Source organism: Engystomops pustulosus, chromosome 1, assembly GCF_040894005.1.
Source record: "Engystomops pustulosus chromosome 1, aEngPut4.maternal, whole genome shotgun sequence".
Classification (NCBI taxonomy): Eukaryota; Metazoa; Chordata; class Amphibia; order Anura; family Leptodactylidae; genus Engystomops; species Engystomops pustulosus.
Window position 1 is genome coordinate 15497763 of NC_092411.1, and position 26543 is coordinate 15524305.

The window sequence follows — 26543 nt, forward strand, 5'->3', positions numbered from 1 at the left end:
AAAAATATGTATCTGAGTAATGCGGAAATTATACAAAATTTTCGGAACGTAAACCAATGAATAATTTAGAACTGTAAAATAAAAAAATGAAAAAAAAAAATAGGCAGTAATTGAATAAAATCCCAAATGTGAAAATGACAAAAAAAAAAAAGCAAATGGCAAAATAAAATAAAATGTTACATTTTATTTTAAAAAATTAAGAAAAATTAATGAACAAATTTAACAAGGAGCAATTTAATTAGGTAACCAATTTTTGGGGTTTGTTCTGATGCTCTTTAAGTTCCTGAATGTAACGTGGAAAGGCAGAACAGTTGAGTAGAGAACAGTTTGGTTTAGAAGTCAAAAAGGGAAAATTTTGGGATGAGCAAAAAATTGCAAACGAATGAGGCCGGCAATAAGGTTAATAAGAGGAAGTTAATCTATTGACTACGGTTGTAACTTACCCACAATATACAAGTCCCGTGATTGCACCTAGCCTGGGATACATTGTTCCCGTAATTGTCCTCACATGGGGCACACCAGGTGCACGGCCCATCCTTTATATTAAAAAAAAAAAAATTATCGTAGAAAAAAAAATTGTGAAAATTTCAAATTAAGGACCGGGAGCGGAAAAAAAAATTAATAAAAAAAATTCTAACTTTATCTTTACTTGTAATCAACTTTTAGCGACTGAACTAATTACTGTACTTGATAAAGTACAGAATGTGTTTTGCCTAATCTAAATTCTAATCACCGTGTCACTCACAACAGACTTAGTAATGCTTCACTAGCGCACTATTCACATGCAAAATAACTCTAAATGGCCCAATTATGACGGTGCTCCTGTACCGCCGTTAACCCACTGAGAACTGAAACATTTCACCAGCCGCTCAGCCACTACAACAAAGAGCCCTTGTCTTAAATTAAGTCAGTCTTTTTGATTCCGAAATAGCTCAACAAAGTGGCGACTCTTCTGCCGCCAGCAGTTGGTCAAACTTGACCCGGGAATGGAAATAGGAAAATCTCTACAACTTTGGAAGTTGGACTGAGCACACAACGTAGACTAAAAGTGTGTGTGTGGGGGGGGTGGGGGGGGGGCTCCAAGTGTCCTCGTACGGTAAATACATGTGTTTTCACTAGTGCAAAAAAATCATTTGTCTGATAAAACATGGCACAGAGCTTGGAGCAGGGGACAATACAGAGATACAGGATGACACGTCAGAGCTGCCTTATAGTATTATATAACCAGGAGGATACACTGTGCTGAGATCACTATTCACAAACAATGGAGCATCAAAGAGTTAAACAGATCTATCTGCCTCATATCTATCTATCTATCTATATATCTATCTATCTCATATCTATCTATCATCTATCTCATATCTATCTATCTATCTATATCATATCTATCTCATATCTATCTATCTCATATCTATCTATCTTCTATCTATCTCATATCTATCTATCTATCTATCTCATATCTATCTATCTATCTATCTAATATCTATCAATCTATCTATCTATCTTATCTCATATCTATCTATCTATCTATCTATCTCATATCTATCTATCTATCTCATATCTATCTATCTATCTATCTATCTATCTCATATCTATCTATCTATCTCATATCTATCTATCTATCTATCTATCTATCTATCTCATATCTATCTCATATCTATCTATCTATCTATCTATCTCATATCTATCTATCATATATCTATTTATTTATTTATCTATCATCTATCTTCAATGTATGTGACCCCCTCATTGAATGTACAGCACCATGGAATTAACTGTACTCTATAAATAAATATTAATAATAAATAATAAGAATTTATCTATCTACCGATCTCGTATCTATCATCATTACATTATCCTGTACTGAAACTACACAACATTTTGTTCCATAAACTCTCATGTGACTGAATGTGATTCATATCACAAATCAACTCATAAAAGATTAAAAGACAGAAGGGGAGGAGACGCATTTCTTGTATTTCAGATGATTACACCTCATGTCCACTAGGGGGTGCCACATGTCATCATAAAGCTTTACTGTACACCCCAACATATTTCTGTCACTTAGACATCTTCTTATCTTTCCGTATCATATCCCTGGCTGCTGCCTGTCCTCACTTGTATGTAGCAGTGTTGTGTTTGTCATTGCTTTGTTTCTTGCTCCATGTGATGTGGGTGGCCGTAGATCGATCCAACACAACAGCTAACATATCATGATGGCACAAATGACAAACTCAGATCCACAATATCATCACAGATTTTTGTGACAGCAATTGATGGCCTATCTTTAGGTAACGCACGTTTTTAGATCCCACAATTACCGTTTCTCAGTAATTTTTCATTTTACGAAAAATTTGGTTTTTATGGAGCACTATTTTTGTTCTTTGAATGTGGCAGCAGCCCTTTCCGCATAGAATTATATCTTCCATCGAAAGAAGGTGTAACAAGAAGAAAACTTATGGCCCCTCCCCCTGGTGCACTAGAAACTTCATTTGCATAGATTAAAAACTTTATTATATTATAATTTTCTTTTAAATGACATATCACTGGAAATCAGGAAAAGTATACCCAGATAAGTCATACATTAGCCTATACTTAGATTATGGTAAAAAGGGACCAAGGGATTATGTGTAAACATTTTCTTTTTACCGAGAATACCTCCATGCATCACATAGTGGTACAGCCTGGTACTGCAAGTAACCCTATTATCTGGAAATAGATTGTGGTACTGTACGCTGCAGTACCATGTATAGCCACTATGAAATGCCCAGTGCCAGGCTTGGCAGAGTATACAAAGGCTACATCATGAGTTTCACGAGCTGTGGAATCAGTTTATTAGTGGGGTGAAGAGGAGCCTCCATCAAGCTGATATTGAATTTGTCTATGGAAATACTAAGGGCCACATTTAACCCAAAAACAGGGGTACAAGCCACAATTTAGTCTGTGAATTGCGACTTTTCTGCCCTTTATGGTACAGTTGGGCAGAGGGGGGGGTGCCAGGTTGTGCAGTTGGCTGGTGAAGAGTGTTCTATGGAGCAGGGAGGGGGAGGTGCCAGGCCGTGCAGTTGGCCGGTGAAGAGTATTCTGTTGAGCAGGGAAGGGGAGGTGCCAGGCCGTGCAGTTGGCTGGTGAAGAGTATTTTGTTGGGCAGGGAAGGGAGGTGCCAAGCCGAGGAGTTGGCCGGTGTAGAGTGTTCTGTTGGGCAGGGAAGGGGAGGTGCCAGTCCATGCAGTTGGCCGGTGAAGAGTGTTCTGTTGAGCAAAGAGGGGGAAGGTGCCAGGCCGTGAAGTTGGCTGGGGAAGAGTATTCTGGTGGGCAGTGATGGGGAGGTGCCAGGCCGTGCAGTTGGCTGGGGAAGAGTATTCTGTTGGGCAGTGAGGGGGAGGTGCCAAGCCGTGCAGTTGGCTGGTGAAGAGTGTTCTGTTGAGCAGGGAGGGGGAGGTGCCAGGCCATGCAGTTGGCCGGTGTAGGATGTTCCTGTGCCAACTTTGATGCTGCCTAAAACTTCTTAAGGTAGAGACTATAGCACAAATCTACTCCAGACCTAGTGTACAAGTGACGTGATGCAGAGTTAAGCCCACTGGAATGTACAGTTCCGGTACAGTGGCACCATCATACTCTGGCGCACTGAGTGTCAGCATATGATAAATGTATTCCCATAACACCTCTTCAAAAAAGTTTGACTACTGATGTGATGGAAGAAAATCCAAAAACTCATAGGGGCACATTTACTTACCCGGTCCAGTCGCGATCCAGCGGCGCGTTCTCTGCTCTGCATTCGGGTCCGGCCGGGATTTATGAATGCAGTTCTTCCGGCGGTGCTGCGCTGAAAGTCATCTCATCGCGCCAGAATGCACCACCTCGGACCAGGTGAAGGTAAGCGCTCCCCAAGCGACACTTTTTCGGTTTTTAAATGCGGCGGTTTTTCCGAATACGTCGGGTTTTCGTTCGGCCACACCCCCCGATTTCCGTCGCGCGCATGCCGGCGCCGATGCGCCACAATCCGATCGCGTGCGCCACAATCCCGGGGCAATTCAGGTACAATCGGCGCAAATCGGAAATATTCGGGTAACACGTCGGGAAAACGCGAATCGGGCCTTTAGTAAATGACCCCCATAGGCTCCATTTTTGCATTTCTTTTGGATTGTATTTAGAAACACAAATCAATCACAGACCAGTGTATATATACTAGAGGGGGCTGGCTATATACTACAGGGGCTGGCAGGCTATATGCTAGAGGGGCTGGCAGGCTATATACTACAGGGGCTGGCAGGCTATATACTACAGGGGCTGGCAGGCTATATACTAAAGGGGCTGGCAGGCTATATACAACAGAGGTTGGCAGGCTATATACTACAGGAGATGGCAGGCTATATACAACAGGGGTTGGCAGGCTATATACTGCAGGAGATGGCAGGCTATATACTATAGGGGCTGGCAGGCTCTATACAACAGGGGCAGGTAGGCTATATACTACAGGGGCTGGCAGGCTATATACTACAGGGGGATTGCTGGCTATATACTAGGGAGGCTGTGACCAATGCATTTCCCACCCTCGGCTTATACTCCAGTCAATAAGTTTTTCAAATTTTTGTGTTAATATTAGGGCTCTCGGCTTATACTCGGGTTGGCTTATACACCAACATATGATATTAACCCCTCCCCCCACCTGCAAGCGCAAGATTTATCTAGACGCTCCTCCAGATATATCTGTCATACGGTGGGGCAGTTATACGCCGGGTCTTGCTTAGTGTGCCACAACCCAAAAAAACTGGCATACAAGCCCCGATAAATCTGCCCAAGCTGGCAAAATCAGCCAATCATAACACTGGATAGTTTGTCTAGACCAATATACAGGTAATCTGGTACCCCAGAGGCCTTACAATATATGTTACATAATATTCCTAATTTATTTCAATAAAACCATGGAGGATCCATAAAACCCCCCAAAAGACCCCAAAATGGGGCCTTACATCGGAAAGTATTCCCAGTTCTTGTATCTGAGCAGTAAAGGTTATTGAGCTCCACTGGTCCTTTACATTGTTTAAATTTCCAAATACCAGTAAAACTAAATTTCCATTTTTTTTTTAAATAAAAAGAAAGAAACTTTGTATCCATTAGTCTTACATAGGATTTTATGGGTCAAGGGACGACATTAAAATGCCACAAGTATAAAAACCGGCAAGAGCCAAACACAACGCAAAATACAACGTTCCATAAGGTTTATAGACTGCGAATAGTAGTAATAAGATTACAGCAAGAAACCTCCGCAGAGCAGCGCTCCACTTCTGCTGGCACACAGACCGCTCCCGGAAATATAACCAAAGGAAAATATGGCAGAAACTATAAAAAACCAATAAATATAAAAATAGTTTACATTACATACATTGTATATAATATATAAGAGCCTCAGCCCAGAAATCTGCAAAGGCAAGAGCTAAAATAAGAGAACTTTTATCTATCTATCTATCTATCTATCTCATATCTATCTATCTATCTAGAAGAAAAAGGAAAGTTTAGAGCAGCACAGCAACTCCGGTGGGTGCAAGTCCGTAAGTCCCCAGGCAGGGGGACTGCAATGTAAGGTTTAGGAAGAGGCAGCCTCTTCCTAAACCCTATCTATCTATCTATCTATCTATCTATCTATCTCATACCTATGTATCTCATATCTATCTATCTATCTATCTCATATCTATCTATCTATCTATCTATCTCATATCTATCTATCTCATATCTATCTATCTCATATCTATCTATCTATCTCATATCTATCTATCTATCTCATATCTATCTATCTATCTCATATCTATCTATCTATCTATCTATCTATCTCATATCTATCTATCTATCTATCTATCTATCTCATATCTATCTATCTATCTCATATCTATCTATCTATCTCATATCTATCTATCTATTTCATATCTATCTATCTATCTATCTATCTATCTATCTATCTATCTCATATCTATCTATCTCATACCTATGTATCTCATATCTATCTATCTCATATCTATCTAGCTCATATCTATCTATCTATCTCCTATCTATCTATCTATCTATCTATCTATCTATCTATCTATCTATCTATCTATCTATCTATTCATCCATCCATTCATGGATCTATCTATCGCCTTCTCACTTTCTTCTATCTATCTCTATCTTAGACGGAGGAGTCTTGTGATGCTTAGGAGACTGACATTCCGCTCACACGACACGTTCCTCTCCCTCTTCCTCCGAGAAGTCACAGCCTGATGTCACATTTTGGTGGCGCTGTATGGAGAAGGCTGTAATCATCTGCAGCCCCTGTCACTGCTCAGCCTGACAACTAAGGTAGAGATTTGGTAGGTAGCCAAGTGGTGACAACCAGGGAAGACTATGTGAAAGCGGCTTCTCCTTCCCAGAAGCCGATGATAATAGAGGAGCTGATGTAATGCACAGAGAAATTGTCCATAATATCACAGTCTATTTCCCCTCCCGCTAATGTCTTGGCGGAGCGCTGTTTTACAAGGACATTACACTTAAATATACATGTTAATAAGGCACAGCCGGTTATGATTACTAAGACTCATCCCTTTAAAAGAAAATACATTTTTTTGGAGTGGTCTAGAATTTCCCGGGTGAGAAGGTTTTTTTGTAATATTCACTTTTCAAAAAAGATTTTTGTTATCATAAAAATGTTATCTCTTTAAAAGCCAATGCTTAGACTGCAGCTCTCTCTCCCTCTATCCCAGCAGGAAGTCCAAGGACCAATATCAATTTATTCACTGGAGATCTGGGTTCATGTCCCAGGGTCAACATCTGCAAAGAGTTTGTATGTTCTCTTCGAGTTTGTGTGGGTTTCCTCCGGGTCCTCCGGTTTCCTCCCACACTCCAAAAACATACTGGTAGGTTTATTAGATTGTGACCCCCATTAGGGACAGGGACTGATTTGGCAAACTCTGTGCAGCGCTGCGTAATCTGTGTGCGCTATATAAATAAAGGAATTATTAATTATGTGAATGTATCAAACCTGGTGCATTGTACATAGCCCTGTCCTGTGCAACTATTCTCTTAAAGTTGGCAAAATAGACCAGGTGGGGTGGGCAGGGATGGATTAGAGTCTAATGCATATTTTCTAATAAAGATTTTATTACCGCTACTAATTTTTGTTGGTTTTCATTTTATTATTCCGCCATATCGCCCAACTTGTAAACTGTACCCTGCTCATCCGTGTAAAAGATACCACTTTATTCCGTGTATTTATATTAGTTTTCTTTTTCTTCATAGAATGAGCTGCAGCAGGAATAAGGATATTCCTTAAAGGGGTTATCTAGAGTTAAAGGGGATTTTAGCAGAGATAAACTTGAATAGTTATGCAGGATGAGATTGGTAGTGGCCTGACACATAGACCCCACATAAATCTTCTGGTTTGGTTTCATTCTAAGTGGGTAGATCTGCTATTCCGATATAATAATAATTCCTTTATTTATATAGCGCACACAGATTACGCAGCGCTGCACAGAGCTGCCAGATCAGTCCCTGTCCCCAATGGGGCTCACAATCTAATCAAACTACCAGTATGTTTTGGAGTGTGGGAGGAAACCGGAGGACCCGGAGGAAACCCACGCAAAAACGGAGAGAACATACAAAACTCTTTGCTCCTTGCTCTGTCCCATCTCCAGGATCTGGTTCTGTAAGAATGCTGGAACAGGGGACTGGGTAAAAGACCCCCCATCCATTATATACTCAAGACCTGACTTGAGGATATGTCACCAGAAGAGATGAGCTGAACCTAAAATCCAGTTCGGCATTCAGGTTCAACCCGACTGATGCCAACATTTTACTGGATTGGCCAATTCGGCAAATGGATGCTCCTAGCAACTAGCCATGGCTATGAGTGGCCAAACTCCCCTCTGTGATTGGCTTTACAGACTGTTACACTGTTTCCCCCTCCCCTGCTCACTCAGCTCTTCCCTCTCCCTCTGCTTGATGTAATCACACACAGTGGGAGGTCAGAGTACTCCTGGGCTACAGCATGGAGGGGCTCTGGTAACACCTCCAAGAGCCCATGTGACTCATTATCCATAATTTTAACAGTTGATTTTATAAGAAAGGAAGTGATGGACAACAAATATAAGAAGATCCCACAGTCCCGGTGCCTGGATCTAAGAGTAAGTGTCCCTGGTTTATCAGGATGGATTTTGGTGGTGGATTTCCTTTAAAGGTCAATTATTTCATAATATAAATAAATTAAAATGTTTACCTTCTGACTAATTAGTAAAAGTTGATTTTAGAAGGAAGGAGGCCATGGATAACAAATATAAGAAAATACCACAGTCCCGGTGCCTGGATCTATGAGTAATGTCCCTGGTTTATCCATGATTGATTTTGAATGTACATTTCCTTTAAAGGGGGTTGAAAAAAACATGGCGGCTTCTTTCCAAAACGAGTGCCCCATCTGTCCATCGGGTATGATAACTAAGCTCCATTGTAGCGGACATGATATACATGTCTTAAGGGCCTTTGTAGAGTGTGAACAAGGCTTTATTAAGGCTACAAAAGATTTATCGTGTTTGGGGTCATATTCCAGGTGTATGTGTGTAATGTAACTGCGCTGGGGACATGCTGTACACAATGTATATCTACTTACTTTAAAGCGCTTGTAAATGGAACGCTAGACATTTAGTAGTGTGCAGCCTTCTCCTCCCTAACAGCCGGCAATAAAGGGAGAGATAAAGCGTTCACAAACCATCAGCCGGTAAGATTCATTTACTGCACCATTTGGGGATTGTATGCAGCCAAATGAGCAGTCACAAGAATGGGGAACATTAACTCTTTTGTTGCCTCCACATGAGACCCTTCCAGTCTGCAGTGGTGTAAACACTATCTACTTAAAGGAAATCTACCATCCTGATAAACCACGGGCACTTACTGATAGATCCAGGTAGTGATTATGTCTCAAAGCTTCACAGGTTGTCTCCCCCCTGCTCCCTCAAAACTTCCCCATTCCTCTACCCCATGTAATATCACTCATATTTCAACTCATAGTGGGAGTGCGCAGTGTAACAGCCTTTGAAGCTACAGCACCGAGGGGCGCTGTTAACACCCCCAAAAGCCCATGTGATTTATTAGAATAATTTTAAAAGTTGATTTTAGAAGGAAGGATTGATGGACAACAAATATAAGATTAACACAGTCATGGTGCCTGGATCCCCCTACCCCCTCAAAACTTCCCCCTTCTCCTACCTGATGTAATATGACTGGAGAAGAGGATATTTCAACGCACAGTGGAAGTGCGCAGTGTAACATCCTTTGAAGCTACAGCACCGAGGGTCTCTGTTAACACCCCCAAGAGCCCATGTGACTTCTTAGAATAATTTTAAAAAATTTTAAAATTTTCGAAGGAAGGAGGCCATGGATAACAGATGTAAGAAGATACCACAGTCCCGGTGCCTGGATCTATGAGTAATGTCCCTGGTTTATCAGGATGGATTTTGATGGTAGATTCCATTAAAAGTCAATTATTTCATAGTATAAATAATAAAAATGTAAAAAAATTTAAGTAAATTTACCAGATAAATTGCCCCATATTCTTCCCAGATAAACAGTACTATTTACTAAATTTGAGTCTGGTTCTAAATAGAATGTCCAATTGATTTCATTTGATCTGAATTCATTTGAGTCCCAATCATATGAGTCAGATTTGGGCAGGGTTCAGCAAATAAATTATTCTCCATAGAATACTGGGAAGACATGAAACTCTGTGTCCTTCTATAAACTGCAGAAGAATGAAAGATTTCTCCTCCTGACTGCTCCTCCTCCCCTCTCACAGCGCACAGTATTGCAGCTCCACCCCCACACTTCCTGTTGGTAAGAATGTACCAAATTCAGAATAGGATTGTGTGTAGATTGTCCATGACATAACTTTGGAAGTGTTACAAAATATCCAAGTTAGGAAATTCACCTGGACGATTTGTCCTTTTTTTTTGATCATTGCCCAGAATCTCTTATTCCAATTTTTATTATACAAGTCACTATAGCAGTGATGGTGAACCTATGGTACGGCTGCCATAAGTGGCACTCGGAGCTGCCTCTGAGGGCACCCAGGCCGTGATCCGGGTACAGAGTTTGCGAGACAGGTTGAGTGACTCTCAGCATCCTCCTGAAGTCTTGGGTAGCCCAGGATTCAGCACGATTTTAGAGCAACACCGCCAGGACTTTCTGGGACTGCAGGAGGAGTGCGGAGGTCTGGACAGGGCTGGATTATCATTGGAACTGTGTTAGTGCAGGAAGCAGTAAGTAGCTTTCATTTGCCCATGAAAGAGAATTTAAAAATTTCAATCCCCTTGTGATGTTTTCGCAATAAAGATACTTTTTTGAACCCTTTACTTTATCCCTCTAGTGCTGTGTGCTGACAATGTGCTAAGATTATCAGGGTCCAGGTTTATATACACTTTCATTTAGCTTCCGAACATTGTACTGAGACATAATATCTAGTATTCTAGTATCCGAAACGGGAATGAGAGATGAGACAGATGAAAGATGATGAAATACTGTCAGATCTGCTGTGCCTCTCTCCCCCTCCCCTGGATTGGGGCTCATTTACTAAGAGTCCGCAGGCCGCGATTCTGTCGGGTTTCCCGAATATTTCCTTTTTGCGCCGAATTGCCCCAGGTTTTGGTGCTCGTGATCCGTTTGTGGCACATCGTCGCCGGCTTGCATGCGACAGAAATGGGGGGGGGGCGCCATCGGACAACCCGACGAATTCGGACAAACCGCAGGATTTGAAAACAAAATTGTGACGCGAGATTAGCACTTACATGCACCGGGAAGAAGAAGATGAACTCCGGCGGACCTCAGCACAGAAGCGACGGATGCAGGAACTCAGGCGCACGACCTTGGTGAATCACAGCAGACCCGAATCCTCGTTGGACAACGCATCGTGGGGATCGTGACGGGACCAGGTAAGTAAATGTGCCCCATTATCTGCCTGTATCTTGTAGCTTTACTCTCCTCACACTGCTGCTGTTGTTTGCCAGCAGGAAGTCTCTGTGTGAGCTCGTCCTGGAATGCAAGTCGAGGGGATGGAGGCAGAGAGCAGCTCAGTGCATCATTAGACAGGAGAACAATGGGGCTTATTTATGAGGGTCCGTGGATCTCACTTTCGTCGGATTTTCAATTTTTTGGGGATTTGCACCCTGTGACAGGTAATTAACTGGGGATTGTGTCGCGCGTGATTAGATTGTGGTGCAGCTGCGCCGGCTTTCATGTGACAGAAATCGGGGGATGGCCGGTCAGACGATCCGACTAATTCGGACTGAGCGCCGGATTTAAGATTCAAATTGTGTCGCAAGACAATGCACTTACATGCCCCAGGAAGAAGATGGTGAACTCCGGCGGACCTGAGCGGGGAAGCGACACATGCAGGATATCGGACACACGATATTAGTGAATCTGTACTTTATGAACTCCTCCAGACGGTTAGTAAATGTGCCCCAATATGTCCTTCCCGACCCTAAAGTCAGAAGATTTACGGTCGGATCCAGGGGCAACCGAAATAGTGTCCACCAGGACTGATAGAGACAGGTTGGAATTATATCTGTGAAATGCTGGATTTTTGTTAATAACAGTGAATTAGAGAATGTGATATTTTGTTATCCTGAGTATATTTAAGAATCTTGTCTTCAGGGGAGGAATACCCCTTTAAATTGCTGTGTCAGCGATAAATAATTGGGTTTTTCGCTGTAGTTTGGGCACTGGGTCTCCAAAAGTTTCCCTATTTCTGCTATATAGTTTATTCTCATTCCATCCATTTTTAGTTACTGAAGAAAAGAAAAACCAAGAGATGGGCACCTATAATTATCAACGCTACCTCGAACGTATGGGAATAATTGGGGCTGTTTGCCAACACTGGAGCCTCAGATACCCCTTCCGAGGTGACATCATTGTTCCAGACTGATTACATCTAATTGCGCAATTTTTCCGGAAAAAAAGGTTAAATTGTGATAAGAGGTTTCCGCTCACAAAGGGTCAAGTTATACATTTCATGTTTACAGCATAAATGATATAGGGAGTAATCGCACCATGTAGCCATCATCCGCGCACAATGATAATAACAGTCATTGCGGGTTATATAATGTTCCTAAGCGGGATTCTTTCCAGTCCACTGCACCCTCAGACGATATTTACAGCTCGGCCTTCCAGAAGCTGCCGCCCATAGGAGCTCCATGGAACAAATCCCAAATATTAATATGCCTATGAGCGCCTCAGGCGACATTTGACTTTAATATCTTTGTAGTAATTTAAACAGTCAAGTAGCAAGTAAACACGTGAATTTAGAGATCTCTTTAATTATCCGGGTAATTATTCCTATTGCTTATAATAAACCGACGTGCACCTGGTTTGTCAAATCCTATTTTTATTTGCTTTTTGGCTGCCATAAAAGATGGGGGGGGGGAGGGGGGGTGCTGAATAAAGAACATGGGTTAAATATTTCATTGTGGTGGAAATAGACAGAAAAGGGCCAGAGAAGAAGATAAAAGTCTGTCTGGACTATGGGATAAAAGTCAGAATCGTGAGATAAAATCTAAGAATTATGGGATAAAAAACGAAAGTCAGGAATGTTTTCTAAGAATTTTGACTTTTTTTTTTGTCAAAGAGTTCTGACGTTTTATTTCAGACTTCTGAGTAGTGGTGTAATTACAGTGGTAGCAGCCATAGCAGCTGCTATGGGGCCCGAAGTGTCACGGGGCCCCGGCATCAAACCTGACACACTAAAGAATGGACGATGTGCACCATTATACATGTTATGCTTCATTGTACAGCAAAATATGTATATATGTGTGCATGTATGTATAATATGTATATATATATGTGATGCATATATGTGATGTTTAATGGTGTACTTTGTGTGTATATGCTGTATGTCTGCATATGGCACTGTATGTACGTATATGTGATGTGTATATGGTGTACTGTGTGTGAATATATGCAGTATGTCTGTATATGATACTGTATGTGTATATATGTGATGTGTATATGGTGTACTGTGTGTATATGATAAAGGTCTGGATATGGCACTGCATGTTTGTACATGTGATGTGTACGGTATATAGTGTACTGTGTGTGTATATGCTGTATGTCTGTATAAGTCACTGTATATGTGTATATGGTGTACGGTGTGTATATGCTGTATGTCTGGATATGGCACTGTTTGTGCGTATATGTGATGTCTAATGGTGTACTGTGTGTATATGCTCTATGTCAGTATAAGTCACTGTATTTGTGTATATGTGATGTGTATATGGTGTACTGTGTGCATATGCTGTATGTCAGTATATGACACTGTATTTGTGTATATGTGATGTGTATATGGTGTACTGTGTGTATATGCTGTATGTCAGTATATGACACTGTATTTGTGTATATGTGATGTGTAATGGTGTACTGTGTGTATATGCTGTATGTCAGTATATGACACTGTATTTGTGTATATGTGATGTGTAATGGTGTACTGTGTGTGTATATGCTGTATGTCTGTATATGGCACTGTATGTGTGTATATGTGATGTGTAATGGTGTACTGTGTGTATATGCTCTATGTCAGTATAAGTCACTGTATTTGTGTATATGTGATGTGTATATGGTGTACTGTGTGCATATGCTGTATGTCAGTATATGACACTGTATTTGTGTATATGTGATGTGTAATGGTGTACTGTGTGTGTATATATGCTGTATGTCAGTATATGACACTGTATTTGTGTATATGTGATGTGTAATGGTGTACTGTGTGTGTATATGCTGTATGTCTGTATATGGCACTGTCTGTGTGTATATGTGATGTGTAATGGTGTACTGTGTGTGTATATGCTGTATGTCTGTATATGGCACTGTATGTGTGTATATGTGATGTGTATATTCTCAGAAATATGACTTTTATCTTAAAATTCCTACTTCAAAATATTGGCTTTTTATCTTAGACTTCAGATCTCTATCAGGACCTTTACCACAGAATTTGGACTGCTTTTATCTCGGGTGTATAATCCTTACACCGTTTGACATTTATCCTGGAATCTCAGGCTTCTGATTTCAAAATTTTGTCTTTTTACCTCAAAATTCTCACTTCCTACTATAGAATGTTGATGTCATTCTGAATTATTCTTTTTTTTAGCTTCTCTCTTCTGTTGTTGTATCCCTAAATTTCGACTTTTTTATCGAACAATACTGATCTTCAAATTTAGGGGTTTTTTTACATTTTTTTTTTTATCCCAGGGGATTTTTTTCTTTTAGAATTATGATTTCTCTGTGAAATCTGTACCAAAACAACCCCCTTTTATTTTTGTTAGAACTTGATTTTTATCATTTTTAAAGGACGACATTTGCGTTGCATGTGCATGTTGTCTACAATATATATGCATTGTGCTAAAAAAAAAATGTATATTTTAGAATCCTGATCTTAAATGTTAATAATATCCCAGATTTTTTTTCTCTCTTTTGAACCTGAAAATGTTGATATTTTTCTAAATACTTACTTTTTTCACAAATTTAAACTCCCAACCTCAAAACTTTTATCCAAAAGGTCAAAAATTTTGTCCCATAATTTGCCAGCATATGGTTCAAACCCTCCTCTCAGGGCAACAGAACCCTGCGAGGATTGGCAATCGCTAAATGATCCCCCATGACCAGAAATAAGTTGAAATATTACAGGCCACAGACTGCAACTACAGATGTGTCTCCCCTTTCTCCGCTTTTTGGATACCTGTGGTCCCTGCATATTTGTTGCCACCAAGATGCGGTTCTCTGCTACGGACAATCCCTATTTCTTGGAAAAAACCTTAGACAATGGGGCACATTTACTTACCCGGTCCAATCGCGATCCAGCGGCGCGTTCTCCAACAAGGATTTGGGTCTGTCGGGATTCACTAAGGCCGTGCGGCCGATGTCCACCAGGTGTGGCTGCTGTGCCGAGGTCCGCCGGAGTTCACCTTCTTCATCCTGGTGCATGTAAGTGCTGATCTTGCAACACAAATTCTTTTTTAAATTCTGCCTTTTTTTCCGAATCCGTCCGGTTGCCCGACGGCCACGCCCTCCGATTTCTGTCGCGTGAAAGCCGACGCTGATGCGGCAAAATCGGATCGCATGCACCAAAATCCCGGGGTAATTCGGCGCAAATCTGAAATCGTCGGGAAACTCGACGAAAGTGACCCTTAGTAAATGAGCCCCAATAAGTTGATCCATATGTCCTCCTGTATCTCCAGCTCTAATCTGTAGTGGAACTTAGAAAAGTCCAAATTTCTAGCAGCGCCCCTACAGGGGAAATGAAGTATTACATGATTTCTGTTGAAATAAATGGGTTATCTGTGAAACACAGGACAAGCCAAGTCCTCCAGTGTTAGAGACCCACTTGGTAACTGCTCGACATGCCGGCCAAGTGAAGAGTGTCCCGAAGAGAAAGCCCTCCTCTAGAAACTCTATTGACATTTTCAAAAGCTTCTGTAATATAAATTTTTAATAAATAAGCCATCAGGTCAACTAAAAATTTGGATCTAAACTACCTTACTACATGAGAAATAAGAAAAAAAAGTCTAAATTAAAGCAAACTGGTAAAAAAAAAGTGGTGCTTAACATCTGGCTTGTCTACAGTAAAGGGAGTATAATATATGCTAAGGGGGTCATTTCTGGGTTTTCAAGCTCAATTATGTTGTTAGGTTTCGTTTATGTAAAATCAGACGTGGGGCTGATGGTTTAGGGGATGATAAGTAACATAGTCAGCAGAGCCCCGCTCCGGGTGAACCATCCAAAACGGGAATCGGAGGTCCAATAGTAGAATAAAGAAGACCTACAAACTGCTATTTGCCTTCACATCGCAATTTAGTGGATAAACAAATTAAAAAGCTTCTTTTATACTGCATTCGCCTTAGTCAGGAGTCAGCGCAGCCCGAGTATAATATGAGGTAATTATGGAAATCCATTGTATAGCACCCATACAACACCTGAGCGAGACTCTAACATTGCTTCAGGGCAAAGAACTGCCCTAATTCATTGTCGTAAAGAAGCTCCACAAGGGTAGAGGTAAGTAGAGTCGCCATTGGTTCATAGCACAGAGCTCTAAACATACTTTCCACTTAGGGGTATGTTGGCTACAATTGATGAGTAGATCAGTTCAGGTTCTGAAGAATTTGGAACAAAAGTTTGGTTTGGGTACCTGAACCTCAACGGGACCACTCACCGTTAACACACGTGATCAGTGCTGTTACTGATCGCATGTTCAGGGGTGGACCTAAACTCTCTGCTTCCTGTGGCAAGCTATAGAACTGCACCCTCTTTGCCCCACGGAGTAGTAATATATCAGATTATTTTTGTAGCAAGCGGGTTCCCCATGCTGACATTGAGTGTGAAGAGACACTCATTTTAAGTGTGAGATCCTGCTGTAGCAGGTGATTGCACCCCTGATGGTGCCCCCCATCTTTCTGCAGGTGGTGCTGCCTGAGGCAATAGCCTCAACGCGCCTCATGGCTGGTGCACTTCTGCATGTGTTAACTCTTTAAAAGCTGCAAGAAAAGTGGGCATCATTGGGGAGCGACAACCCTTGGGAAAATGTTAACATCTGCAATTGGTGTTAGGTCTTACCAGTGGGGGTGAGCCCAAATACCAAACTCAAAAATCTGTGATTGGGGTCCCGAACCCTGAAATTTTGGGTCTGTGCTAAACATTGCAGGTTTGGGTCTGCTCCACCCTATTGTTATGTAATATTAATGGGGTTGTCCCACATATGTCCTGTCCATGGAATACTGGATACTGTCTGCTGGGACTCCCAAGTGCACTATGGGAATTTTGTGGTCTCATTTATGTGTGTCCTCCACCCTTTATTCGTCTATGGAGATACCAGATATCACAGTTTAAAGCAGTGCCATAGATATCCATGGAGCGATGGTAATGTATACACAGCAGTGCTCAATTTACATGGGACAGTCCTGCAATCATTGGGGGTCACAGTTGTCAGACCCAACAACCCCTTTAACCACTTAACCTCCCTAGACCTCAATGAACCACCAAGATACTCCAGACCACTAGAGATACTAGGAGGGAATTCATTAAGAACGGAATTTTGAATTCCAGCCTTAAAATCCCCCCTATGGGATATCTACGAAGAGGGTCCTTAGTAGATACAGGAGCAATCTCCGCTGGATTGGAGATGACACCAGGTCTGATCTGACAAGAGATTTCTGCTCATACCCCTGACTGCCCCACACCCTCAATGCAACCTGCCCCAACACTCCCAAAGTGGCATGTAGGGCGGAAAAGCAGGAAACTGGCGGGTGGTGGGGATGGGAACATATAATGGCATAAGGCATAAGGCATAATGAATCTCCACACACTGGACCAATACCTCCCCCTAAACCACTAGATGTACGAGATATAAACCAATAAGCCACCTTAAAACAGCAGAGGAAGCAAATATTAACCACGTATCCAACCTAGACCACCGGAGATACTAATCAATAATCACTTAGCCACCCTAGACCCCCAGAGATACCAGATATTGACCATTACAGCACTCCAGACCATAAGAGGTAATAGATATAAATCACTAAGCCACATCAGACCACCAGAGTTACTAATAATAATAATAATGATATAGCACCCTAGACCCCCAGAGATACCACATATTGACTGTTACATCACTGTCTAGACCAAGAAGAGGTACTATAAATCACTAAACCACAGGATATAAATCACTAAACCACCCTAGACCACCAGAAGTACCAAGTATCAATCACTTAGCCACTATAGACCCCCCGAGATACCAGATATTGACCATTACGGTCACTTTAGACCACTAGAGGTATTAGATATAAATCACTAAGCCACTTTAGATGCCAGAGGTACAGAGTATTAACCACCTATCCACCCTAGACCACCTGAGTTATTAAGTGATGATTATTTTGAAACCCCAGACCCCCAGAGATACTACATATTGGGGCTCATTTACTAAGGGTCCGAACGCCGCACTTTCATTGGGTTACCCGAATATTTCCGTTTTGCACCGAATTGCCCCGGGATTTTGGTGTACACTATCGGATTGTGGCGCATCGGCGCCGGCTTTCACGCAATCAGGGGGGCGCGTGGCCATCGGACAACCCGGCGGATTCGGAAAAAACACGGAATTTTGTCACAAGATCATGCACTTACATGCACCGGGAAGAAGAAGGTGAACTCCGGAGGACCTCAGCGCAGCAGCGACACCTGCAGGATATCAGGCGCACGACCTTAGTGAATCCTGGCAGACCCAAATCCACGTCGGACAACGCGCCGCGGGATCATTGACTGTTACATCACCCTAAACCAAGAAGTGGTACTAGATATAAATCATGAAGCCACCTTAGAACACCAGAGGTAGCATGTATTAACCACTTAGCCACCCTAGACCCCCAGAGAAACTACATATTAACCATTACATCACACTAGACTCTCTAAACCACTAGAGATACTCAATATAAATGGTAGAGGTGCAAAGTATTAGTCCTTTATCCACTTTAGCCCAACAGAGATACTAGGTATTGACCAGTAAATGACCCTAGACCACCAAAGATGCTAAGGATTCAGAAATAAGTCACCTTAGAACTCCAGGAATAATATAAGTAACCTCTAGTCCACCAATGAATGATATTTAGTAGAGCAGGTGGAAAGTTTGCAAAGTTTGGGGGAGCAGTAGGAAAGTTTTAGCCCCCAATAACAACATGTGTTCACGTTCCTTCTAAGATTTCGAAACTTTCTCTCCTCCAACTTCTAATTAAAAGTTGGATTGAGAGCAGATTTGCGCTTCCTGTGACACAGCCTATAGGCGGAGTGATTATCGTAACCTCCAGGTGTAATCTTAAAGGTGCTACGTTCTTGCCGGGCTCCATTATCACCAGGTGCTTTATTTAGCCGCTCTGAGGAGTTGGAGACAAGAAGCTGGATATAAAATACAACAACATGAGAAATGTGTAAAGATAACACGTGTTATAAACACACGGAAACATACAAAACATCTTGACCTTGCTTAACTAATGAGCACCTGGGAAGTAAAAGCAATTATCACACTCCACGCATCTGCCGAGGACTATGTACTAATATAAATCCTAATTAACTGGAGATTTACATTGATACCGTCATGATTAAAGCCGAAACATTCATTACGGTATATGGAGGAGGCAAGTGAAAAAACATGCAGAATAATAACTGCAGCTCTGGGGTATAATACAGGATGTAACTCAGGATCAGTACAGGATAAGTAATGTCATGTATGTACACAGTGACTGCACCAGCAGCAGAATAGTGAGTGCAGCTCTGGAGTATAATACAGGATGTAACTCAGGAGCAGTACAGGATAAGTAATGTCATGTATGTACACTGAGTGCAGCTCTGGAGTATAATACAGGATGTAACTCAGGGTCAGTACAGGATAAGTAATGCCATGTATGTGCACAGTGACTGCACCAGCAGCAGAATAGTGAGTGCAGCTCTGGAGTATAATACAGGATGTAACTCAGGATCAGTACAGGATGAGTAATGTCATGTATGTACACAGTGACTGCACCAGCAGCAGAATAGTGAGTGCAGCTCTGGGGTATAATACAGGATGTAACTCAGGATCAGTACAGGATAAGTAATGTCATGTATGTACACAGTGACTGCACCAGAAGCAGAATAGTGAGTGCAGCTCTGGAGTATAATACAGGATGTAACTCAGGATCAGTACAGGATAAGTAATGTCATGTATGTACACAGTGACTGCACCCGCAGCAGAATAGTGTTTACAGCTCTGAGGTATAGTACAGGATTTAACTCAGGATCAGTACAGGATAAGTAATGTCATGTATGTACACAGTGACTGCACCAGCAGCAGAATAGTGACTGCAGCTCTGGAGTATAATACAGGATGTAACTCAGGATCAGTACAGGATAAGTAATGTCATGTATGTACACAGTGACTGCACCAGCAGCAGAATAGTGAGTACAGCTCTGGGGTATAATACAGGATGTAACTCAGGATCAGTACAGGATAAGTAATGTCATGTATGTACACAGTGACTGCACCAGCAGCAGAATAGTGACTGCAGCTCTGGAGTATAATACAGGATGTAACTCAGGATCAGTACAGGATAAGTAATGTCATGTATGTACACAGTGACTGCACCAGCAGCAGAATAGTGAGTACAGCTCTGGGGTATAATACAGGATGTAACTCAGGATCAGTACAGGATAAGTAATGTCATGTATGTACACAGTGACTGCACCAGCAGCAGAATAGTGAGTGCAGCTCTGGGGTATAATACAGGATGTAACTCAGGATCAGTACAGGATAAGTAATGTCATGTATGTACACAGTGACTGCACCAGCAGCAGAATAGTGAGTGCAGCTCTGGGGTATAATACAGGATGTAACTCAGGATCAGTACAGGATAAGCAATGTCATGTATGTACACAGTGACTGCACCAGCAGCAGAATAGTGAGTGCAGCTCTGGACTATAATACAGGATGTAACTCAGGATCAGTACAGGATAAGTAATGTCATGTATGTACACAGTGACTGCACCAGCAGCAGAATAGTGCGTACAGCTCTGGGGTATAATACAGGATGTAACTCAGGATCAGTACAGGATAAGTAATGTCATGTATGTACACAGTGACTGCACCAGCAGCAGAATAGTGAGTGCAGCTCTGGGGTATAATACAGGATGTAACTCAGGATCAGTACAGGATAAGTAATGTCATGTATGTACACAGTGACTGCCCCAGCAGCAGAATAGTGAGTGCAGCTCTGGGGTATAATACAGGATGTAACTCCGGATCAGTACAGGATAAGTAATGTCATGTATGTACACAGTGACTGCACCAGCAGCAGAATAGTGCGTGCAATCTCATTCTGCTGTGAGCTACTGAAGGGTGTGGTTGTGTGCTGCTGAGCTCCTGCACCACCTGGTGGAAGATCAATCCACCCAGGCCTGCTCTCTCCTCCCCAGGGAGGGAGTGGGTTTTCTGGGATGAGTGAACCAGGCAAATCCCGGGCTTCTGCCTCTCGGACCAGGCCGGCGGGGGGCAGGAAAAGCCAGATACCGGCCAACATGGAGGGGGTGAGAAGATCTGCCCGAACCCAAGGACGCAGCGATGTGACCTCGGCTGCCACCCCCAAGACCCAGGGAAGCCGCAAGGTCTCCGGTTCACAGAGATCAAGGCAAGTAACATCAGCCTGAGTGCTCCTCCTGGAAAGCTGAGTGACTGTGCGGGAAAGTTGGGTGGTTCAGCTGGAAAGCTGGGTGCTCACGGAGGTGTGCAAAAAGCATGGGGACACCTAAAGGCCCGGGAGTCTGCTACCATCTATGGCTCCCGGATTGCTGAGCACCTCCGTGAGTACGAGGACGCTGGCAAGGCGATGAATAGGCTCCAGGAGGAGATAAGGGAGACCTTGGCCCTAGCGGGGGTGGCTACACAGAAGAAAAAGTCTGATCTTCTTAACACCATTGACAGACTTAAAGCCGAGGTCACCGCTCTGCAGGAAAAACGACGGTTGATCCGGGAGCACAGTGGTCCGTTCAGGGAAAAGTTGGACAATGACGCCAGATTTGAGGAGATGCGCCAGGAGAAGCTGAGAAAGCTGAAGGGGCTTCAGATCCAGGCGGATGAAGGCGATGGCGATGATGAGGAGGATGAGGAAGACCTGCCGTGTCCGTCTGGTGGCCTGCACCAACACCAGCAGGCCTCGCACGACAGGCTGCCTGCGGAGCAAGCGCCATTACCATCAGGCTGCGGCTCTGCCAACCTGGAGGAGGAAAGTGATGACAGCGGCCAGGGGGGGGGGCGCTAATGGCTCAGATCCGTCAGCTTGAGTCCCCAGTTCACCTCCAAAACTTCTCCTTCGGCGATGAGATCCCGGATGACGACCTAAAGAGAAAGAAGAGAGCCAAGAAGACCAAGGCGTCTCAGGAGGTGAATCTGGTGTTTCGTCCCCTCCCTGTTCCCTCCGGGCGGGCAGCAGTGCCAGCCTGTCGTGTAGGCCCCGTTGCCCAGCCCAGCACGAATCCTGCAGTGGACTCGGTGCCAGGGTGCGGGGAGAGTGCAAAGCCACGTTCCATCATGGCGCAGAGCACCAGCCTTGTTTGTAGTAGCAAGGATGGTGCAGGGAAGGCATCGGCTGAATGGCCGGACAGTGAGGGCGATCCAGCAGGTCCTGGTACTGTGCGCTGCCCCCCAGTGGGAGGGGGGGGTGGCCCTGTGCCAGGGGCAGTGGCGGTGGCTCCTGTGGCCCCTAGCGCTGTGGCTGTTGCTTGCTCCGGTAAGCAGCGGCAGTGTGATGGGGCTGCTGGGGCTTGTAGTGCGGCGCCTCCCAAGCGTCCTGTGCAGCCTGCAGGAAAGGGTGCAGGAAAAATATTATTTTGCATTGGATCATCTGACCCAGGAGATGGTAACAAGAGACTGTCCGGACTTCATAAAGAAAAGAGACCTCATGCATCTAGCGAGCAGCGGTGCTCAAACATTAAAACAGCTGGTCAACAAGGGGTTAATGCCAATGAGGCAGAGGGCACAAGTAAGATCGGGGTTGGAGCTGCCTCTTCTCAGGCTGTATCAGCTATGGAGGTGGCTCTACCCCCAGTGTCCAGTGACGCCGAGGCAACCCCAGGTCCTCCTGGCCCAGCTGGTGTGAGTGATGCAAGGAAGCGAGGCAGTATTGTACATAGTGTGGTGAATGTTGGGGTGGTGAATGGTGCTGAGGGGGGTGATCCTGGTGTGCGTGCTGGACCATCTGCACCCCCAGTGGTGGCCGCTCCCATAAGGAGCTATGCGAGTGTCACCGCTGGGGCAAGTGGGGTTAACTCCTTGTCTCCTGGCTCTGGGAATAGCGTTTTGCAAAGGCGTCTTCTGGAGGCTCTCAGGAGAGGGGAAAAGTCAATCAATGTAGAGGGGAGAGATGTTGATCTGTCCTTCTGGACAGACAGGCATGGCCTGGCAGCCTTCCAAGAGAAAAGGGGGGGAGAGACTGTATGGTCTTTACCCACAACTGGGCCCGGTGCTTCCCGTAGGAATGTGGTTCGTCTTCGCTGGAGGGGCAGTGACGCATGCCCACCCAGGTCAAGGGTGGTGGAGCTCCTCCTGAAGATGAACTTCAGGGCTAGTGACATCTTTGCCCTGATACATCCTTATGGTACTCCGGAGTTTGATGTCAGCTTTGTTCGGCCGGAGGGCTTAGAGCTCTTCTGGTCGAATTATGAGCTGGCAAAGAACGAGCCCGCATGGCGAGACTTTGCTGTGCAAGCAGTGTCTCGCCAAAACACAGTCAAGAAGGTGACCGTTTTGACCCGTAACGAGTCACTTTCTTGCATGGACATCATGACGTGGCTAAGTCGTTATGGCGAAGTAGTTCAGGTACCTCAGAAAAACCGCGATGAATTTGGCATTTGGTCTGGGGCCTGGACCTTCATGATGAAGTTGAAGTGTTCAGGCGGCATGGTCGCCCACATTCCTTCTTCAGCCTTTCTTGGGCGGGACAGAATCCTGATTTTCTACCAGGGGCAGCCGAAGGTCTGTCACAGGTGCGGTGACCCCACCCACTTTAGCGCCAGCTGCCAAGTGCAGAAGTGCGCTTTGTGTGGTGGGCTAGGTCATCTCGCTGCATCCTGTAAGGACATTAGGTGTAACCTGTGTGGTGAGCTCGGTCACCCTTTCAGCCGTTGTCCTCGCTCCTTTGCCAATGCGGTTGTGACCCCAGTGGAGGAGAGCCATGAGGTTGCTTCTGCTGGGGAAGGTACCAGCAGAGGTGGAGGAGCTGAGGGGCCTGTGAAGAAAAGTAAGAATAAGTCACCTTCTCAGTTGAGGCGGCTTGAAGCCAGACAAAAAGGGAGAGAACTGGGGAAACCTCAGGTTGCTGGGGTGACCCTTGGTCCTTCCTCAGAGGCTGGTCATGCTACTGAGGCCCTGAGGGATGATGAGTTGGATGAGGAGGTCAGGAGGATGGAGCGCGAGAAAGGTGCCATGTCCTCCACGTCCTCCCATTATGAGAGTATGGATGAGGATAACAGGATTTGGCTAGAAAATAAGCGCAAGCAGAAAAAGAAAAAACGCGGTGTATCTAAGGTACCTAAGGAAGGGAAAATTTCCTCCCCTCTGGTTGAGCTTTCCAACCGGTTCCTCACCCTCGATGAGATCGCCTCCTCGGAAGGAGAGGCTGAGGGTGGGGTTCTGGAGGTGGCGGCGGAGCAGCCTGCAGGGGGCGCCGAGTCTCTATCCTCTGGGGATGCTGGGTCCTCAGAGTGGGAGACTGACTCAGAGTCAGGAGACAAGGACGAAGGAGAGGGTGGTCCGGGTGGGTCCTTGGGGGCCAGTAATAACATGGACACCTCAATTTCGTTAAAAAGAAGTTGCCCCAATTCTGAAGGGAAAAGGCAAAAGGGTTCATCTTCAGAGGACAGTAGAGGGAAGGGAGGTAGTAAGAAAAAAGCCGTCTAACTCAATCACTCATGATGGCGGCACCCACTCCGTTGACGCTGGCGTCCATTAATGTCGCCAGCATTAAGTCTGATGCGGCTAGATTTGCGGCCTTTGATTTTCTCGGCCGCGTTGAAGCCGACATTTTATTTTTGCAGGAGACCAGGCTGCCAGATTTGGCGGCCGTGTTTAAAGCTAAGAGGGAATGGAGACACGGGCCTTCCTATTGGTCTCTTGCGGCCGAGCCGTATAGCGGAGTGGCGGTCCTTTTTACCGCACCGGTAGAATGCCGACGAATTATTGAGTTAGAAATGGGGAGGTGCCTGATCCTGGATGTCCTCATGAAGGGACAAGAACTTCGCCTAATTAACATCTATGGTCCCCAGTCCAAGTGGGACAGGAAGTGTCTCTTTATGAGGATCAAGCCCTACCTTTTTACAAGTCGGCAGGTGGTCTTTGGAGGGGACTTCAATGCTGTCACGAGGTCCCAGGATAGGGGAGGTTCCAGAGACAAGCTGACTTATGATAGCGTCGCTCTTAATAGCATAGCTAGTGAGGCTCGCCTGGTGGATGTCCACATCCGGCACACCCCAGGCCACACGGGGTTCACCTATTATAGGGGTAGCTGCAGGTCTAGAATAGACAGGTTTTATTTAAAGGAGGAAGCCATCTCTTCAGCAGTGTCCGTTGTTGAGGTGGAGTTCTCCGATCACTGTTTAATTTTGCTTTCTCTGAATGTTACAGAGACCCCCCGGATGGGAAGAGGCTACTGGAAGCTCAATTCGTCTCTCCTGGAAGAAGCAGAGATAAGACAATCCTTTGAGGACTTTCTTCAGAGCCAGGTACCATTGCTGGGCCTTTGTAGCAGTAAGTCAGAGTGGTGGGAGATGCTCAAGAAAAGGGTGGCGAGATTCTTCCGCCAGCTCTCGAGCCTCAGGAGCCTGGACAGGTACCGCCTGTATCAGGGCCTGAGGAGGAAACTCGAGCATCTCGTCTCGACTGGAGGTAGTCGTGAGGACATCTCCAGAGTGAAATCCTTGCTGAAGAGGTGTCAGTACGATAGACACGCATCTTTGGTTTTTGAGAGGGATTACGGGAAATACCGCTCGCCCGACCCTTACAGAAACTGCAAGATGTCAGTGAATGGTAAAGTTGTCACAGGACTGGTTGACAGTACGGGATCCCTGAAAAGGTCCAGATCAGGGATCCTGGAGGTCGTCAGATCCTTCTACTCACACCTCTTGGGCAGGAAGGATCTAGATCGGGATGTGATGTCGGCTTTCCTGGCAGAAACTGTCCCTGAGCCAGGAGTAGACCCCTCTCTTGATGTTTTGACAGAGCTGATCAGGGAAGAGGAAGTCAGCCGGGCGATTGAAGGGCTCGCCCTCAAGAAATCGCCAGGTCCGGATGGCTTAACATCTGAGTTTTATAAGACCTTTAAGGACGCCTTGGTTCCCCTCTTGACTGAGGTATTCAATGAGTGTCTTTCCTCGGGCGCTCTGCCGAAGTCAATGAGGAGGTCTGCCCTGATCATCCTGTCAAAGGGTAAGGACCGATCTCGTATTGAGAACTGGCGTCCCATAGCGCTTCTCAATACGGACAGAAAGGTTTTGGCAAAGGTGCTGTTTAATCGGCTGGTGCAGTTTGCACCCCGGCTCCTTTCGGGGACCCAGCACTGCTCTGTTCCAGGCCGCAGTACATTTAGTGCTGTGCTTTGTGTCCGGGAGGCAGTGGAGCAGGGCAGGGCTGGTAACTGGAAGGGGTACTTGCTGTCCTTGGATCAGGCAAAAGCGTTTGATCGGGTTAACCACGAGTACCTCTGGTCTGTCCTTCTGAGGTATGGCCTGCCGGGGGAGTTTGTCAATTGGCTGAAAGTTTTGTACGCAGGGGCAAAGAGTTTCCCGCTTGTGAACGGTTGGATTGGCCGCCCTTTTGAGGTCGGGTCTGGTGTTCGCCAGGGTTGTCCTCTGAGCCCACTTTTATACGTGTTCGCGATTGACCCATTCCTTAGGAGGGTTGATCGTGGGCCGTTGGTGGGAGTCGGGATGGACCAGGCGGCACCGGAAGCCACTCTAAGGGTGGTAGCCTATGC

At 44.6% G+C, this 26543-nt stretch overlaps 1 protein-coding gene across 11 annotated transcripts in view; it reads right to left on the reverse strand.

Moving 5' to 3' along the window:
• LOC140117323 (transcription factor 4) overlaps nt 1-26543 on the reverse strand; it is a 366241-nt gene that overhangs the window by 152904 nt on the left and 186794 nt on the right. The gene's annotated exons all lie outside the window — the stretch shown is intronic.